Source organism: Trachemys scripta, chromosome 20 (assembly GCF_013100865.1).
Source record: "Trachemys scripta elegans isolate TJP31775 chromosome 20, CAS_Tse_1.0, whole genome shotgun sequence".
In the NCBI taxonomy this organism is placed as follows: domain Eukaryota; kingdom Metazoa; phylum Chordata; order Testudines; family Emydidae; genus Trachemys; species Trachemys scripta.
The window spans coordinates 12,342,362-12,351,631 of NC_048317.1; the positions used below are offsets into that span (position 1 = coordinate 12,342,362).

General features: G+C 46.2%; 1 long non-coding RNA gene across 1 annotated transcript in view; it reads left to right on the forward strand.

The window, feature by feature from the left end:
* The first annotated feature begins 487 nt into the window (after positions 1-487).
* Positions 488-9,270, forward strand: part of LOC117868360 — a 31,973-nt gene continuing 23,190 nt past the window's right edge. Inside the window, exons 1-2 of the long non-coding RNA XR_004643621.1 lie at positions 488-801; positions 1,745-1,843. This is a non-coding gene — a long non-coding RNA (uncharacterized LOC117868360). The remainder of the gene's footprint in view (positions 802-1,744; positions 1,844-9,270) is intronic.

The following is a 9,270-nucleotide window of genomic DNA, read 5'->3' on the forward strand; positions in this document are numbered from 1 at the left end:
GCCAACCCGAGTGTTCAAAAATCATGAGTCAGCCCTCGAAAAATTATTATATTGTCTTAAAAAAGAAATTAAAAAATACATTCTGTGTTCTTCTCGTTTGCTTTCTGGTTTTTGAGTTTTTATGGTGCATACAGATCACGTTTTCCAGCTTTTCTCTTCAACCAGGAGGGCCAGAAACTTTTGTTGTTGTTTTTAAATGAAAGCTGAGATTCTCATATATTCACAAGACTCCAGGAATTGGGACTTTATGCAGCTTTTATTATAGTGCAAGATGATAAAATCATGATTGTTTGCAGGACTGGTACTGTCGAGAATATGGCCTCCTATTTAGTAATTTTTTTTAAATTTAATGATGTAAATTTAGTGCTTAAGAATGGTGCTGTTTTGAGAGCCGTGGGGTCTGATGTCCTCTAAGAACATAAGAATGGCCATACTGGGTTAGACCAAAGGTACATATAGCCCAGTGTCCTGTCTTCTGACAGAGAACCCTAGCACAGAGAAGTAAAGTAATTTGCCCAGCATCATCAATCAGTGAGTCAGGGGCAGAACTGGGAACAGATGTTCTGATTCCTGGTGTTATGATCTGCTGAACCACACTGCCTCTTCAAGACCTGCTCAAATTGGTGGCTCTGCTGGGACAGCTACTCAAGGAGTTGCGGGGGTCGTGCCTGCAGACGGGCAGCGCACGGAGAGCCCCTTCCCCCCAGGAGCTGCTGCCAAACATTCTGGCTGCTTCCAGGAGTGGCATGGAGCCAGGGCAGACAGGGAGCCTGCCTTAGCCCTGCAGCATCACTGCCTGAGGTAAGCGGCACCCAACTGGAGCCCACACCCCAACCACCCGGCCCAGCCCTGAGCCCCCTCCCTCACCCCAACCCCCTCATGCACCCCAACCCCGGCCCCAGTCCCCTCCCAGAGCCAGCACCTTGCACCCCCTCCTGTACCCCAATCTCCTGCCCCAGCCCCGAACCCCCTCCTGCACCCAAACTCCCTCTCAGAGCCTGCACCCTGAACCCCCTCCTGTACCCCAACTCCCTGCCTCAGGCTCAGCCCGGAGCCCACACCCTGCACCCCAAGCCACTGCCCAAGCCCTGAGCTCCCTCCCAGAACCAGCACCCTGAACCCCCTCCTGCATTCAAACTCCTTGCCAGAGCCCGCACTCTGAACTCCCTCCTGCATCCCAACTGCCTGCCCCAGGCTCAGCCTGGAGCCCCTCCCATACTCCGAACCCCTCGGCTCCAGCCCAGAGCCCGCAGCATCCCAACCCCCTGTCCCAGCCTGGTGAAAGTGAATGAGGGTAGGGGAGAGCGAGCAACTGGAGGGGGGGGGGATGGAGTGAGTGGGTTGAGGCCTCAGAGAAGGGGTGGGGCGGGGGCGAGGCAAGGGTGTTTGGGTTTGTGTGATTACTGTTGTTTTTACATTTTCTTTGAGGTAGATCCTGGGTTGCACTTATATTCAAAAAGTGATCTTGTGCTTAAAAAGGTTGGAGACCACTGGTTTTGATGATAGTTTTTGTAACCTGGACACTTTTCCACTGGGAACTGGACTGAAACCCATCAAAGTCAATTTACACAGCCCACCAAATTACCGATCGTTATTACATCAGCTCACTGATTATTACAGTATGACATTCTGCAAACACTTTAAAAATGTCAGTGATTTACTCTTTGTTGTAATTAGTTGTTGTAAGTGGTTCCAGTATCTTTAAGATTCTTTTGCATTTTTCTTTCCCAATTGGATACAACAGAGCATGCCTTCTCCTGGGATAAGCCACAAAGGGTAGACTGGAATCCGTGAAAGCACAAACAGAAGTCCAGATCCCGTGATCCCATTGACCAGGCAAGAGGTAAGAGTTTTACTGGCCATTCTTCTTCTGATGTGACTGCTATGCATAGAACGAAACTTTGCAATGGAATGAAAACAGTTGTGCCAGAAGAACATTATTACCTTGAGAAGTGATTTGTTTCCCCTTTGCTAAAGATGTGTGGCTTGACAAGGAAGCAGCAGCTCATAATAGAAACAAGTGGGAAATTCTCTATTATTAGACTATTGTGTGTTGGGGTTTGGAGTGGGAGCTAGTCAACAACTGGAACATCTGCATAACTAGTCAGTGTTGGTGGGACACTGGGGACCTCTTACTAATCTTTAAGGGCCTGATCCTGCAAACTGCTGAGATCTTTCAGCGGGCTTTGAGGGAACCCATCGAAAGCATCTCTCAGGATTCAGGGGTCCCTAATAGTCATCCAATCATTTCCAGTTCTTCTTGTTAAACAGATGCACCTTCAAGAAGCTTGACTGGATGAAAGATCTAGGGCATGATCCTGTGAGCTGCTGAGCTCCTCGACTCCCGTTGACTTCAGTAGGAGTGGAGGGGTACTCAGCCCCTCCCCTGAGGAGGTCCTGAGTGATCTCTGCTTTTAAAATGAATGGGTTTGTGGGTGAGAATCTGGCCTGGGGATGCTTAATTTTAATTTACTAGTTTTAGCTCTGCATTTGAAACGGACCCAAATAGTTTCTTATCTGTGATACTGGCAGTTCTTGAGTCAGAGCCTTTCCCATTATTGATCTCTCAGAGGGGCCTTCCCTTAAGCTGGTGGAGTTAGATTAGGGATAGATTTGGACAGGGATGCTTTAAAATTTTTTTGTAGATGCGTGGAGCAAAAGCTGGAGGCTTCTGACATACTGAAAGTAATTTATACATTCAATGAGGAAACTATATGATGAAAATAGGTTCTCTATTATAACATAAAATGATGTCTTAAATTTTGATAGAAAACACTCTTTTTATGATGAAGATAATGTACCTTGATGGAACTAATAAATCTGAGAATTCTTCCCCCACATGATGTTTTCAAATTAATATAGAAGCTTGGCTTTTTTTTTGGTAACAACTTTAATTCCTATCTCAGCTTCACAGCAGGTAAAAAATTTTCCTGCCCAACTTTCAGCCCCCAGCTCCTAATGGCATATTTCAAAGAAGTTGTTGCAAAACTGCATTACAGATACAGACTTATTGGCCAGTTTTATTATCCACACCCCATTTATTGGGATTCAATATTTTACAATGGTGGAGACATGATAATTTCTCAGACACAGATCTGCCCCTTTGGTAAACAGCATGTATTGCTGCAGACTGCATCTATTATATATATTTATATATATGTGTGTGTGTGTGTGTGTGTGTGTGTGTGTGTGTGTGTGTGTGTGTGTGTGTGTGTGTGTGTGTGTGTGTGTGTGTGTGTGTGTGTGTGTGTGTGTGTGTGTGTGTGTGTAGAGGAGGGATAGCTCAGTGGTTTGAGCATTGGCCTGCTTAACCCAGGGTTGTGAGTTCAATCCTTGAGGGGACCAATTAGGGTTCTGGGGCAAAATCAGTACTTGGTCCTGCTAGTGAAGGCAGGGGGCTGGACTCGATGACCTTTCAGGGTCCCTTCCAGCTCTATGAGATAGGTATATCTCCATAGTAGGGGTTTGTGCTGCAATCAAATATGTTCACATTTCACCAACCCTGTGGGTTTGTAAGATTCCTTAAAAGATTAAGGTTTGAATGGGCTACAGAGACTGTACTCTTCCCTTCTCCATCAAGGGGTTCTTCCAGATAGATGCAGGTACAGTATGTACCTGGAAAAGAGAAGACTGAGTGGGGACATGATAGCAGTTTTCAGGTATTTAAAAGGGTGTCATAAGGAGGAGGGAGAAAACTTGTTCACCTTAGCTTCTAAGGATAGAACAAGAAGCAATGGGTTTAAACTGCAGCAAGGGAGGTCTAGGTTGGACATTAGGAAAAAGTTCCTAACTGTCAGGGTGGTTAAACACTGGAATAAATTGCCTAGGGAGGTTGTGGAATCTCCATCTCTGGAGATATTTAAGAGTAGGTTAGATAAATGTCTATCAGGGATGGTCTAGACAGTATTTGGTCCTGCCATGTGGGCAGGGGACTGGACTCGACCTCTCGAGGTCCCTTCCAGTCCTAGAATCTATGAATCTATGTGTTCGGGATGGCTTCGCTGTCTGAGCTTCAGGCTTGGACTAGACAGAACTTCTTCGCTCCAGTCCCAATCCAGTCGACTCAGCCCTTGGTTCCTCCCAGGCAGATAAATTGAGATCCATGCAGACTATTGGCTGATCATCCTCCGTGAGCCTTAGCTACAGCACTACTACAAAAGGAGTCCAAAAGATGGCTGGGACTGATATGATTGCAGCTGTCTTGATATGGTGTTTCTGTCCCCTTTGTACTTAGAAATGTAGCAGGGGGCTTTATTAGAAATAGCTTTTGCAACATTGAATCTGAGTAGGTTCCCAGTGAAGTGAATTTGGGGGTCTTGGTTTAATCCCCAGTGGACATTTAACCACAACACAGAATTGAAACACACTGTACATTTTGCACTCTGGGTTGTGAGAAGCACAGGATGGGAGTAGAAAGGAGGGTTAATAGGCCAGGATTGTGATGCACTGGCAGAGCAGTGCGTTTGCTGGACTAGTCCGTGTCAGAAATGTGCACTGCTCTGCCTGCCTACGCCTGGTTCTAGCTGTGGTCTCCCACATTCAGAGGGACCAAAACCACCACAGCAGTTGGAGACAAATGATATCTCAGTTGTCTGTAGTTTGTAACTGATTTTAAACAAATAATATGTGCAGATAGTTGCGGCAGACGACATGCTGATAAAAGGGTTAATTTCTATAGCAGCATTTGAAACCCCTCTAAATATTGTCCTTTGAAAAATCAGCCAGGCGCCACAAGTACGCCTCGTTGTTTTTGCTGAGGCTCTTTGGATGCTGTAATGCTTTCTACCTTGCTGGAGAGCTTTATGGCTGGGTTCTGTGCGAAAGCTCCGGAACACGCTTGTCTTCTCTTTCTTGCCACCTGCTCATATGGCTGAACTGGCTGAAATCAGACCGCTAAGGTGCTACATTTAGGGAAGAAAAACCAAATGCAGAATAGGGGATAATCTAGAAGGATCTGTGATTGTGGTGGATCACAACCTCCACATGAATCAACCATGCGATGCTATTGCAAAAAAAGCAAATGCAATTTCTAGTTGCATTCATAGAGGCATAGCATGCAAGTCAGAGGAGGTGATAGTACCGCTCTCGGCGCTGGTTAGGCCTTGGCTGGAGGACTGTGTCCGGTTTTGGTCACCAATAGAAAGGATGTAAGAAACTGGAAAGGATGCAGAGGCGAGCGACAAAGATGATCAAAGGGATAGAATACAAGCCATATGAGCAAAGGCTGAAGGAACTGGGTATGTTTAGTTTGGAAAAGAGATCGAGGGGGGACATGATAGCGGTCTTCAAATACTTGAAAGGCTGCCATAAAAAAGCTAGAGAAAAGTTGTCCTTTCTTGCCACAGAAGGTAGGACGAGGCGTTGGGCTCAAACTACAGCATTGCAGATTTGGATTAAATCTCCAGAAAAACTTCTTAACTGTAAGAACAGTAGAACAATGGAACAGACTGCCTAGGGAAGTCGTGGAAGCTCCTTTATTGGTGATTTACAAAGGGAGGCTGGATAGCTACCTGTCTTGGTTGGTTTAAACACAACAAATCCTGCATCTTGGCAGGGGGTTAAACTAGATGACCCTTGCAGTCCCATCTAACCCTATAGTTCTATGATTCTAATTAATCATGTACTCTTTAATAACTGATGCAAGGTGTAATTTTCCAAAGGAGGTTTGGATTCACACTATGGGAATAAGTCAGTTTCTGGAAATAGTGAAATCCTGACCCCTCTTGAATTACGCAAATCAGTATTTGGCTACCTATAGAATGCAATAAAAACCAGGATGGAATTTCAGGGTCCTTATTATACTAACATGATTAAGCTCGGGTCTGCACTACAGATTTATGTCAGTATAACTGTCACACCGCTGAGCGACGTAGTTATACCGACCTAATCCCCGGTGTAGACAGCGTTGTGTCAACGGAAGGGCTTCTCCTGTTGCCTTAGCTACTGCCTCTTGGGGAAATGGGGTACCTATGCCAACAGGAGAAGCATAGGTAGGTCTTCACTAAGCTCTATAGTGGCACACCTGCGCTGGTGCAGCAATGTAAGCGTGCGAATCCACAGGATGAAACGTGCTCTGTTGGCGTTGGGAAAGTGAGTGGCTCACTGTGAAGTTGTAGAGTTCGCCTCTGCAGAAGGAGTTGGTTAGTCAAATGAATTTGGTGGTCACTGTGCCTGGAGACCAAAGCCTACCTGGAAAGCCAGGTCAGATAAACAGGAACGTTAATTTGCATGTCTGTAGCGCCTTCCACCCTAGGATTGTTCTCCCTGGCCATGGAGGGTAAGACAGGAAGTAATCGTCTTAGTTTGCAGCAGGGGAGATTCAGATTAGATATTATGAAAAACTTTCTGAGTTCTAAGGATAGTTCAGCACTGGAACAGGTTACCTAGGGAATGGAATCCCCATCCTTGGAGGTCTTTAGGAACAGGTTGGTCTAGGTTAGGGTGACCAGATGTCCCGATTTTATAGGGACAGTTCTGATATTTGGGGCTTTTTCTTATATAGGTTCCTATTACCCCCCACCCTCTGTCCTGATTTTTCACACTTGCTATCTAGTCACCCTAGTCTAGGTATACTTGGTCCTGCCTAAGCAGGAGGGGATGGACTAGATGACTTCTTGAGGTCCCTTCCAGCCCTACATTTCTATGATTCTATGTGATAATTCATCCGATTGGTACAGAGACGATCAATCAGGCAGTTCCACCCTGCTTCTTTCTTAACACAAAAACAACGGTCATCCAATGAAATTGAAAAGCAGCAAATTCAAAACTGCCAAAGGGAAATATATTTTCATACCGAGAGTTGGCTCCTGCAGATAATGAAGCCCGTGGCAAAACTCCCATTGACACCAGTGACACAGGATCAGGCCTACAGTGCCCAATTTGAACGGATTGCATGGAGACCAAGAGCTTAGCAGGATTCAAAAAAGGATTGTACGTTTATATGAATGAGAATATTCAGAGTTATAATAGTGAAGGTTAAAAACACCAAGAGTTTTGGATCTAAACCCTAATGCTTCAAGGCACAAGCCAACTTTGACTAATGGGGCAAGGGGGGTGGGTAGGAAGAAATTTAACATGTAGCTAGGTTCCCCCAACAGTCTATTGTAGGGTTTTCTTCCTCCAAAATTGGTGGTGCTGGCCACTATAGGAAACAGGATATTGGACAAGGTCAACCTTTGGTCCTGTCTCAAAATTCCTATGTTCCTATTCTGTTACTGGAAACTAACGAATGATGTTCCCTTTAGAGAAACACTGAAGGAACTTTTTAAACCCACTCCCTTCAAAATCTTCTTAGAACTGTTCCCCAAAACATACATTTTTAGGTGCTCTAATTCAGTAGGCATACTTCTAGCGGCTCCCTGTTTGGTCTGGGAAAAGGTGTCTCTGAGGTTCAAGGCTCAAGATGTTCTTGGTTGCGGAAGTCTTCATGCTAAGTTTACTACATTTCCACATGGTTCACTTTGGGATCACCAGCTGCAAAGAGGCCAGTGTCTGAGCCTGCCTGTAATTTGTGAAATATTTGCGCTGATACCGATGGCTAATTAAAACATCCCCTGAAAATGTGTAGTGCTCGTGTGTGGTCGGGAGCGTATCATGTAGTGCATTTGGAATTTTCCAGAGACAGCAACAGCATTTGAGCTGATGTCTTGAAGGATATTTTTAGAGTATAATCCCAGTCAATAGCAAAATCAGATGTATGGCTATTGGCTTTGATCTAGGATAGTACACAGCTCAATTGAGGATCAATAGACAAATTGACCACAAACTTCTGAAAGACTGTTCTTTGTATAAAGGTCTCTATGTATTGGCCTGCAGTATGTTATATATTTTTCCTGTGCACTCTTTACCATCATTATGACTTTATAAAGCTGTTATAACAGCCCAGCCTTGCCGCTGAGAATCAATGTAATGATCTGGAATTGCTTTAAACCATCTTTGCATGGTAATGATGCATCTGTCAGTTGCTGACAGACCTTTGGCCTGGCTGACACTTCCTGCTAACTTGAAGATAAGATGTAAAATTGAAGTCTTGACTACTTGTAATCCGTAAAGATCCCAGAGGCATTTATGCAAGAGTAGGAGGGTTAACCTTGCAGATCTGGGGTAACGTTTTCAAAAGTTAAGGTCATAATAGGTTGAGATGGGAAAGACCTATTGAATGGCTGAGACCATCCCTTTGCCAGTGCAGTGCAACGGATCCATAGCTATCTCAGGCCTTGGCTACACTTGCGAGTTACAGTGCTGTAAAGCCGCCCCCAGCGCTGTAACTCACTCCCCGTCCACACTGGCAAGGCATTTGCAGCGCTGTATCTCCGTGGTTGCAGTGCTGCATGTACTCCACCTCCCCGAGAGGAATAGCTGAGCATGTCCGTGAATGCCACAAGCAATTTCGTGTCGTATGCGTTACACGGCTCGATAGCATCGTCGGACTCCTCACTGTCACTTTGGAGCTTAAGGAATAGTTCGACAACCAAACGTGACGTTCTGGCGAGATAAGTCAGCATACGCCTCAGCGGTTCGGGCTCCATTTCCCTCACACAGATCACGCTGCACAGAAACTGTTGAAAGATGGCGCCAAAGGTGAACGGAAATGAAGGGATTTCTGGGATGCGAAGTGATGCATCACGGGGCGTTGGGACAGGACCCAGAATGCCCTGCACCCACGTCCCCTTCCCACAACCGACGGCGCCAGAATGGGAAAAGGTGCTCTGTGGGATAGCTGCCCATAATGCACCGCTCCTAATAGTACTGCAATTGCCGGAAATGTGGCCACGACAGTGCGCTGGCAGCTGTCAGTGTGGACAGACTGCAGCGCTTTCCCTACTCAGCTGTACGAAGTCAGGTTTAACTCACAGCGCTGTACATCTGCAAGTGTAGCCAAGGCCTAAGACTTCACCTTTGTCACTAGGCTGCAAGCCATGGTAATTTCAGCAGGGATAGAACCGAGATCTTGCTGTTCCAGTAGCTCAGACCTCTTGTATTTGAATTGAAGGAGAGCGTTCATTAACTAGTGCCTATGACACATACCCAGGGTTACCATATTGAAAAAATAAAAAAAGAGGACACTCCACGGGGCCCTGGCCCCGCCCCTTTCCCAGCCCCGGCCCTGCCCCAACTCTGCCCCTTCCCCAAAGTCCCCGCCCTAACTCACCCTCCTCCCTCCCAGCCACGCGAAAAGGGCTGCCCAAGCGCTATCGGCTTCACAGTTTGCCGGACAGCCCCCAGACCCTGCGCCCCCGGCCGGCGCTTCCCCAGCGCAGCTGGAGCCCG